Raw genomic sequence first — 11,385 nt, 5'->3', positions numbered from 1 at the left:
TAACCGAAAGCCCAGTGCAAATTGCTATTTTTTTGCCCATTTTAGTGTTTCGCAGAAAAGGAATATCAAACGGAGTCCAAACGGAATGAAACCTTCGCGAGGATCGTTTTAGGAACAAATGTGATCCAGAAGACTTGGAGTGGATGTCAAGGAAGCAGCGAGGCGGCCACGAGGTAGGAGGGCGCGCCCAAGGGGGCCAGGCGCGCCCCCACCCTCGTGGGCCCCTCGCAGCTCCACCGACCTACTTTTTTTTGCCTATATATACTCTTATACCCTGAAACCTTTGAGGAGAGCCACAAACACCTTTTCCACCGCCGCAACCTTCTGTACCTGTGAGATCCCATCTTGGGGCCTTTTCCGGCGATCTCCCGGAGGGGGATTCGATCACGGAGGGCTTCTACATCAACACCATAGCCTCTCCGATGATGTGTGAGTAGTTTACCACAGACCTTCGGGTCTATAGTTATTAGCTAGATGGCTTCTTCTCTCTCTTTGGATCTCAATACGAAGTTCTCCTCGATCTTCTTGGAGATCTATTCGATGTAACTCTTTTTGCGGCCTGTTTGCCGAGATCCGATGAATTGTGGGTGACGGTGTCCTGGATTAGGGGGTACTCACCATGTCATCTCCTGATCTGTTAGATTGGGCCGAGGACCCCCATGGCCGTATACTCATGCGCCAGTTCGGACAGCTGCCGCATACATAGAAGATTCCACAAGACTTGGTGATCAAGACAAGGACTCCTCCCCATCGGCGTATTCGGCTAGGACTCTTGTTATCCTAGGCCTCTGGTGCATTATATAAACCAAGGCCAGGCTGGTCGATATATTATATACAACAATCATACCATAGGCTAGCTTCTAGGGTTTAGCCTCTACGATCTCGTGGTAGATCAACTCTTGTAATGCTCATATCATCAAGAACAATCAAGTAGGACGTAGGGTATTACCTCCTTCAAGAGGGCCCGAACCTAGGTAAACATCGTGTCCCCTGACTCCTGTTACCATCCGCCTTAGACGCACAGTTCGGGGCCCCCTACCCGAGATCCGCCGGTTTTGACACCGACATTGGTGCTTTCATTGAGAGTTCCACTGTGTGATCGGCAAAAGGATCAATGGCTCGTCCGCAGATTAACTACGATGTCGACATCTTCGTCACCCGCTCAACTGGTCACCTTGGCTTGACCAAGGACTGTGCCCTGCCTCCGATCGTCATGTTCGGACGAGGGCCTTCATCAACACCAACTTCGATCTCTATCAAGATCATGGAGGAATCATCCATAGAGCCCGGGGGCTCAACGTCAACATTGCCCTGGGGCGACCGTGCTGTTTTTCTGGACAGCGAATGTGTATCCGCCGCCACCGCCTCCTCGAGTGTCGCTTTAATAATCACTTCGGTGGAATTGTGTGGAGTCGAGTCTACAACATCCCTAGAAAATTTCGTCGAGTTCCGATGGAGGAATCTCCGACAAACTATGATATACCGGAGCCCTGTAAAATCTGGACGGGAATCTGGACGAGTTTAGGGCGTGGTCTCCAGAGCCCGGCTCGGAGGTACTTTGGAAGATCCAACCATTCATCTACTGTAGAATTCCCATATCTACCACCCCTCAAAATTTCAGCTCGATCCGACGGTTCAAACTCCGGGAACCTTCCGATGAGTGGACTAATTTTCGGATCTGTTTTCTGCGCGAATACGGATCCGACCCGAATTCATGTTTCTTTATGAACGTGATATTGGACAACCTTTTTAGAGGAATTCTACTCTAGGGTATTGTGCGTCATTTTTAAACGCATGCTCGTAAAATTTTAAGTCTCCCCTGAGGTCATCTTCATCATCATGCTGGTGTCAAACCGGTCCGGTAATTTTGCTCCAAGGCTGCCGACCTGCGCTAGACACGTCATCGCTTTGTTGAGCTGAGCTCAACTTCTTCGGATCATCATCTCGGCAAGCCGAACAAGAGTTCGGCATCGCGAAGGATAAATCATCACCAACATCGCCGCCCCACGGATTACATGGAGCGGGCACACCGACATCGCCGCACGGTCACTTCATCAAGCCGGCATCGACCACGTCACGACCAGCATCGGCAGGGCCGCACTGTTGCTTCTTCAAGCCGGTGTCCATCACGCCGACCTACTTCGACTCATCGGCTGACATCGAGGCTTTTGCATCTCGGCTGGACCGGGGGCTTCGCCATCTCTTCATCAACCTACTCTGAAGACTTCAGCGTCACTAGCAGACCAGCTTCGTCACGTTAGCTGGACCGAGGGCTTTGCCTCCGCAAGCCAACCTTCGCCAGCATCGCCATGCCATCGCTTTATCGCCCATCAGGCAATGGGTGTGCGGATCGAGTCCCAATTTTGGGAGTCACCTTTCTTCGGATTGCTACAACAAATAAACTAGGTGCTATTAATCCTAGTAATTTTTGCTTGTTGGGGTTTATTTTTCCCAAGAAATTACTACTCTGGTTTGTTCCATCATCTGTACACAGGTCTATGAAATGATGGCCACACTAATGACGGTCGCGTGGTGTTTCGGTCAGTTTCCGTACATAGTCCGGCGAACGCCGCATCCGGAACTCGGACCGACCTGTGAATTCAGGCTTTGCCACACCTTTACTGCATCACGCCAACGCCCTGCATCGACATTGACTTCGGCGCCAGGCCATATTTCTTTTATTACTCACTTTGCATAAATTATTTATTATGCAACATTTTTTATCATTATTATTATTATCTCCGGTTTGCACTATTTTTTGTGCATAGGGAAATGATCCGGGTTGGGCAGTATCGTCAACTCGGCGTACTGACATACCACATCACCTCGGCTGGACGGGGGGCTTCGTCAGCACTTCATTACCCCATGATGGGGACTTCGGCATCACTTTGTCGGCCTGCATTGACCGTGCTATGTCACCACTTCATAGTGCCGAGCTCTTTGCTCCGCCACCTCGGGACCGGCTTGGGGGATGGAACCTTGTCTTGCATCAAGCTCGGACCGCGTCATCAGTACCGAACACATTACCCAGCTAAGTTGCCTTCATGCTCGAAGTTTTAAATTTTTTAACTTGTGTTCGGTTCGACCAAGCATTATACCTTTTTGGAAAAAAGTTGCTTGTAAAAAATCTCCTTGTCAAAACTTTGTTTGTGACACACAAATTCAAATACCCAGTTCACTTGGGGGCTTCCTTTATGAAGCCTTTCCTCTTTCATATGATTATACTTGCACGGCTTCGTTCCTTGTTCGTGTATTACGCCACAATATGCACCATATTGACTTAAGCGATTTGCAAGCTGGGTTGCCTCGCTCCTGTGTTTACCCCTACGTTCCCGATTGTTCGGCTAGGGAGTAAAGGGAGCACCTCTGCGATTGTCACGATCGGGTCATCCAAGCCGGACCTCAGACTGGGTGAAGCCGAAAGCTAGCGCTCTTATTGTTTTCAATTATGGTCGGCACACAACGGAACTCATGAGTACAAAAAATCTATTGCATAAGTCTCATAGTAACAATGAGCACCGAAGAAAGGTATCGGTGGGGGTACTATTTTCTTCGAAGATGCTTCTTACACTTCGTCAGTAATATAGCATAAGTTCCCTGAGCGCGCTTTGTCTGTTACAGCCTTATGGCCTGATTGCCTGGTTATCGGAAACACCGTCAATATTCTCGATAGGTGGAGTACATAACACTCTTCGGCCCTTGACCAAAGAGGGAGAAGCCGACGGTCGATTAAGATGCGTATAAAGTTTGGGTGAACACAGATATGATATAAGTACTTTGGTACATACAATCATTATACATAAAATTCTTTTACCCAAGTCACTTGGGGGCTCTTAAAATTTATATGAGCTATTTTATAGTAAATGTGTTTTCTTCTTGGTCGTTGCAAAGTCTTTTTCTACCGCTCCTTTTTCGACTCGAGTTTATGGTCAATAGCCGGATAGCATGTCTTGTCTTTGAAAGCCGCTTGAGTTTAGTTTGCTAAACCGACCTCGTAGAAGTACTCCGCCTTTGGGATAAGGAGCTTGAAGCCATAGGCTGACCCCCGTGAAGTCTTGAGATCGGATGTGTCATGTTAAAGCACGATAGAAGCACAATTCTTTTTTTCCTTCCAATTTTCGGATTGGCACCGGACACTTGATCTTGTTCGGACGTCAAGTTTTTACTGACGTTTTTTTGGTTTTCCAAGCTTATGGCACTTTCAAACTATTTGTGTGTTTTCGGCACAAGTCTCGTAGTGCAACACCGGACACCTTTAGAGATTCGGCAAAAACATTCTCGGATATTGCTAAATATGCATCGGTTTCGAATTGTGTCTTCGGTCAATAGTTCGGTTGCCCGGCTCCTGCGCTTGCCTACTACGTTCCACTTTGTTCGGCTAGGTGTGCAAAGGGAGAACCACTGTGATTGTGCTTCCAGCTCACACGGTTAAGCACCTCAGTGGAGAAAGCCGAAAACTGACTGTCACAATAAGCGTAAACTGGTCAGCGATCCGATGACTGTGTTAAATGACTGTCCATTCGTAACATTGGCCAAAGTGTTTATAGCTTGACCTCGACTGTCGCCGAACACTACCGGGGCTAGTAACTGGCCTCCCAAACTAAATCCTCAATATTTTGCTCTTACATTAGAGCTGAGGTTTCATGATCATGCTCAGCATGACAACCCAAAGAAAGGAACCGATAGCGGGATTATTTTCTTTGGAAGACATTTATTATGTTAAACAGTGATATAACATATCTCTATGCGTACCTTTGTTTATAAAACTGTATGACCAGATTGCCTTCTTTGTCGTAAATCTTTGCCCTCATAAAGGCTTTATAAAGTAGGCCAAACACTCCTCAACTACTGTCCGAGGAGGTGGAAGCCGATGGTCGGTCAACAAAGTTTCGTACAATGCGGATCCGAGCATTAATGATGTAAAGTACTTGGATACATAGAATCATTACACATAATTTGTGATTTTACTCTGGATATCGATCCTTAATTCGGCCACCCGTGCCCACATTAAGGCTCGGGGGCTACTGGGCTTCGGGCTTATCATTTACTAATATTAAAGGGGCGTATCGATCCCCTGATCTGGTGTTGCCACCCGACCAGTGTCTCGGGGGCTACTACATTGGCAATCCAGTGCAGAAAATTTAAGTGCAATATAGTTTTCGAGGAGATTATGATCCTCAGGTTGGTCGGCCGCACCCAACCTCAGTCTCAAGGACTCTGCACACTGCTTTTTTTGTCCCAAAGTATTCTGTCGAGCTAGGAGTTGATCCTCAGACCAATTTTGCAAATCAACCTGAGTCTCAGCGGCTACTGGGATCAGCGGACTTATGTCATCCTTTAGGTGCATCTCGGGTTTTAGACCGACACACACCTTGAGGGCTACTAGCTATATATCTCGGCAGAGAATAAATTGCACCAATAAAAAATATTGACAAAGATCGGCCCATAGTCGGGGTGGTGCACCACCTCGGAAGCAGTCCGTCATAAAGCTCGGGCACTAGTGGCTGGCTCCATAGAGGGCATTTCCAGCATTAAGCTCGGCTAAACTCCTTCAACTTTTTTTGGACCAAGATGATCGATGACATCTTGGATATAGTCCAGCGTTGGAGCTTGGACACAGTCCGGTGTTGGAGCTCGGATACATTTTGGTGTTAGAGCTCGGAAGCAGTCCGGCATTGGTGCTCGGCTGCAAAAGATACCTCGAATGCAGTCCGGCGTTAGAGCTTGGATGCAAGAGAACACTGCCTCCCGGGAACAACTTCAAACTCGAGGTGTGGCATAAAAATAACAAGGCATTGATAAAGGCCGGAAACTTAAAGGGGATCCTCGGATACCCGATGTGTAAACTCGTCGAATGCATTTCGGCGATCCTCAAGATCGAAGATGAGAAGATTTGTTGAACCAGTTTTCAAGACCGACAATCGAAGATGAAGAACAGTTCGGAAGAATCAAGGAGCATCCCTAACTTGAAGACCGATTCAGGGGGCTACTGACGGTGTCCTGGACTAGGGGGTACTCACCACTTCATCTCCCGATCTGTTAGATTGGGCCGAGGACCCCCATGGCCGTATACTCATGGGCCAGTTCGGACAGCTGCCACATACATAGAAGATTCCACAAGACCTGGTGATCAAGAAAAGGACTCCTCCCCACCGGCGTATTCGGCTAGGACTCTTGTTATCCTAGGCCTCTGGTGCATTATATAAACTGAGCCCAGGCTAGTCGATATATTATATACAATAATCATACCACATGCTAGCTTCTAGGGTTTAGCCTCTACGATCTCATGGTAGATCAACTCTTGTAATACTCATATCATCAAGAACAATCAAGCAGGACGTAGGGTATTACCTCCTTCAAGAGGGCCCGAACCTGGGTAAACATCGTGTCCCCTGCCTCCTGTTACCATCCGCCTTAGACACACAGTTCGGGACCCCCTACCCGAGATCCGCCGGTTTTGACACCGACAGTGGGTTTATGAACTTGATTATTTATGGATATTATTTGATTCTTCTCTGAATTATTATATGCATGATTTGATATCTTTGCAAGTCTCTTCGAATTATCGGTTTAGTTTGGCCTACTAGATTGATCTTTCTTGCAATGGGAGAAGTGCTTAGCTTTGGGTTCAATCTTGAGGTGCTCGATCCCAGTGACAGAATGGGAAACGACACGTATTGTATTGTTGCCATCGAGGATAAAAAGATGGGGTTTATATCATATTGCTTGAGTTTATCCCTCTATATCATGTCATATTGCCTAATGCGTTACTCCGTTCTTATGAACTTAATACTCTAGATGCATGCTGGATAGTGGTCGATGTGTGGAGTAATAGTAGTAGATGCAGAATCGTTTCGGTCTACTTGTCACGGACGTGATGCCTATATTCATGATCATTGCCTTAGATATCATCATAACTATGCGCTTTTCTATCAATTGCTCGACAATAATTTGTTCACCCACTGTAATACATGCTATCTTGAGAGAAGCCACTAGTGAAACGTATGGCCCCCGGGTCTACTTTACATTATATAAGTTTCCAATCTACAATTATAGTTTATTATCTATTTTGCAATCTTTATTTTCCAATCTATACCACAAAATACCAAAAATATTCATCTTATTATCTCTATCAGATCTCACTTTCGTAAGTGACCGTGAAGGGATTGACAACCCCTTTACCGCGTTGGTTGCGAGGTTCTTGTTTGTTTGTGCAGGTACTAGGGGACTTGCGTGTAGTCTCCTACTAGATTGATACCTTGGTTCTTAAAAACTAAGGGAAATACTTACGCTACTTTGCTACATCACCCTTTCCTCTTCAAGGGAAAACCAACACATGCTCAAGAGGTAGCACCTCCATACCATTTTTCATGATTTTTCGCTACCGCAAGTTCCTATTCCGAGGAGATCCAATCTGGAAGCATGTTCCAACACCCCACCGGAAGGGGAGTCCATCACCGGAGCCATCTTCATCAACCTTGCTACCACCATGAACATGAATGTTCTTAGGATCTTAGGGTCCATGGCAGTAGTTGTAGGTGGCATCCCCTGTCCCTTGAAATTCAATATAAAGTTTTCGTGATCTTCCTCACTTGATTGGGATCAATATGACGTAAACGACGTTTATGTTTGTTGGGATATGTTGAATTGTCATTTTATGCTCAAATTGTTCATTGAATAATAGTGAATCTTTTGAGAGTTATTTGTTGCATAATTAGGTAGTCATGTATGCTTTCTGAACTATTTGTTGTTTCTAGCCAAGATTAATAGGTAGTTCTTCAGTGGGAGTTGTGCATGTTAGTGGGTTCAATCTTGCGGTACTTCATCCCAATGACAGAAAGGGAACGAACACGTGCTTGTGCTCTCGTAATAGTGGTTAGGTATCCCCCAAGTGTAAGGATGATGTGACCTAGCACTAAGTATTTCCCTCGATTGAGAACCATGATTTATCGAACCAGGAGGAGTCCTCCCATCAAATAAATTCACTGGTGCCGGCACACAAAACAAAACAAATTTGTCCCCAACACGTCAAGAAGGTTGTCGAGCTTCTTGTCTTGATACTTATAAGATTAAGTTACAAGTGACAATGATAGTTTGATAAATAGATAAAATGGTACAGCAAAGAATAATATTTTGGTAAAGTTTTCAATAATGGAGAATAGACCCTGGGGCATAGGTTCGCTAGTGAAATCTCTCTCAAGCATACAAGTGTGGTATGGTCATTCATGACTATAATCATGCATGGTATAACCTCATATATGCAGTATGTCAGTGATAAGTACACTGTTATCGAACTGCATCTAGTACTAATGCTCCACTCAAAGACAGTTATCCAGCATGATTCTGGAAGTATTAAGTTACAAGAAATAGAGCATTGCATTAAGCATGATGACATAGTTTAGACAGTAAAACATCAAGCAATATGATGAGGCACCTTCGTTTTATCCTTAGTGCCAATAATACATGGCAACAGTACAATACATGTCTTATCCTTTTCCATCATTGGGATATAAAACACTGCAAGATTAGAGCTCACTACAGTGCACAACTCCCTTTGAAGGAATACCCATCAAACTTGGCCAAAGAAGATAGATAGATTGGAGTGCATACAAAGCTATTCAATTATACAACAAGAAAACCTGAAAAGATTCAATTGAATTCAATGAACAATCTAATCACAAAGTGACAACTCATCATATCCCAACAAACACATCCACGAATTACATTAGATTGATCCCGATCATGTGTGGAAGTTCAAACTAACTTGATATTGAAGATTAGAGAGAGAGAGAGAGAGAGAGAGAGAGAGAGATCCGATCCGGAAGCATGTTCCAACACCCCACCGGAAGGGGAGTCCATCACCGGAGCTATCTTCATCAACCTTGCTGTCACCATGAACATGAATGTTCTTAGGATCTTATGGTCCATGGAAGTAGCTGCAGGTGGCACCCTATCCCTTGTAATTCAATATAAAGTTTTCGTGAACTACCTCACATGATTGGGATCAATATGACATAAACGATGATTCTGTTTGTTGGGATATGTTGAATTGTCATTTTAGGCTCAAATTGTTCATTAAATTATAGTGAATCTTTTGATATTTCTTTGTTGCATAATTAAGTAGTCATGTATGCTTTCCGATCTATTTGTCATTTCTAGCAAAGATTAATAGGTAGTTCTTCAGAGGGAGTTGTGCATGGTAGTGGGTTCAATCTTGTGCTGCTTCATCCCAATGACAGAAAGGGAACGAACACGTGCTTGTGCTCTCATAACAGTGGTTGGGTATCCCCCAGGTGTAAGGATGATGTGACCTAGCACTAAGTATTTCCCTCGATTGAGAACCAAGATTTACTGAATCAGAAGGAGTCCTCCCATCAAATAAAGTCACTGGTACCTGTACACAAAACAAAACAAATTTGTCCGCAACACGTCAAGAAGGTTGTCAAGATTCTTGTCTTGATACTTATAAGATTAAGTTATGAGTGAATAATGATATTTTGATAAATAGATAAAATGGTACAACCAAGAATAATATTTTGGTAAAGTTTTCAATAATGGAGAATAGACCCTAGGGCATAGGTTCACTAGTGAAATCTCTCTCAAGCATACATGTGTGGTATGGTCATTCATGACTATGATCATTCATGGTATAATCTCATATATGCAGTATGTCTGTGATAAGTACACTGTTCTCCAACTGCATCCACTACTAATGCTCCACTCAAAGACCGCTATCCAGCATGATTCCGGAAGTATTAAGTTACAAGAAATAGAGCATTGCAGTAAGCATGGTGACATAATTTAGACAGTAAAACATCAAGCAATATGATGAGGCACCGTCGTTTTATCCTTAGTGGCAACAATACAATACATGTCTTATCCTTTTCTGTCACGGGGATATAAAACACTGCAAGATTAGAGCTCACTACAGTGCACAACTCCCTTTGAAGGAATGCCCATCAAACTTGGCTAAAGAAGATAGATAGATTGGAGAGCATACAAAGCTATTCAGTTATACATCAAGAAAAACTGAAAAGATTCAATTGAATTCAATGAACTATCTAATCACAAAGTGACAACTCATCATATCCCAACAAACACATCCACGAATTACATTAGATTGATCCTGATCATGTATGGCAGAGAGAGATGATATTGAAGATCAGAGAGAGAGAGAGAGAGAGAGAGAGAGAGCTACTGCTATGGACCCCCTAAGTGTGAGAGTCAATTCCGACAAATCTCGGGTAAGGGATTAGCGATTATGTTGGGTGGCATTTTTTTCAGCCAAGCCTTATTTGAGCTATCCATTCAGACATGGAGGAGGAAGTAGGCAAGTACGTGGTATGATTGGATATGCTCCTTTGCCCCAAAAGAAACCAGGCCATGAAGCCTGATGAGTCATTTTTTACACTCATTCACCCTTTGTTTAAACCGATATATTTCATTAAAATTGAGATGTTCACTCAGATATTACTACTAATGACTAATGAATGCAAAGGACTCCACAAATCCTCTCTTTGATGTGTTTCCACAGGAAATGTGCTAAAAAGGGCAGAAATCACGTGTGAACATGGAAAGGAATGGAATGGAAGAAAGAAAGAATCACCAGGAGGTGTACCAGAAGAAACAACACAAAAGGCAACATTCCATATGACTGCGAGCGCTCGTATGAGCGGTCGTATGGCATGGATTTCGAGGGAGCTCGTCTACCTGAATAACTTTTATAAAGGGGACCACACCAAAATTTCAACAAAACATCGTCGAGTGAATCCAAAACAGAACCATCTTCATCTCCTCTCATCAACCATAGCCGCCACCATTTCCATCTCCATAGTCGCCATCACCACCATAGTCTATCTTCCTCTAGTTCATACTTGTAATCGTGCATCACACAAGGCAGCTATTGTAAGACATATTTGCAATCAGTCAGTCTTCAAGATGTGTTCTTCAATGTTTTCTTCTTTCGATATGATCTCCATGTGTGAGTAGTTCAGTAAGGTATGTGTTGAGGCATAACCCTCTGTATTTTTTATGGTGATAAATGGAAGGCTTTGAATTAACATCATGTATGTGTGAATTTTTTCCATAGATGTCCCTTGTCTTGTCTGCGATCTTCATCCTTGCTGGTACCCAGGATCATGGAGATCAAGCAACGGTGAGGCTAAGTGCAGGGACAACGTGAAGTGTTATTCAGAACACTAGTGACATAAGGGTTTAGTACGGTAACACGTATCCAATCCTTCGGGATTCATGAGGTGAAGTCTTTAAACTCCCAAAGCTCTTGTCTGATTATTATAATCTAATTATCAAGGCAACCCTGCGTGATGGATAGGGCCCACAGTAGGACAACTGATTCTTGATGCAGGACTCATGTCAGTCATGATG

This window comes from Triticum aestivum, chromosome 2A (assembly GCF_018294505.1).
Source record: "Triticum aestivum cultivar Chinese Spring chromosome 2A, IWGSC CS RefSeq v2.1, whole genome shotgun sequence".
Classification (NCBI taxonomy): Eukaryota; Viridiplantae; Streptophyta; class Magnoliopsida; order Poales; family Poaceae; genus Triticum; species Triticum aestivum.
The sequence above is the reverse complement of the archived record's forward strand: the minus strand, read 5'-3'. Positions refer to the sequence as shown.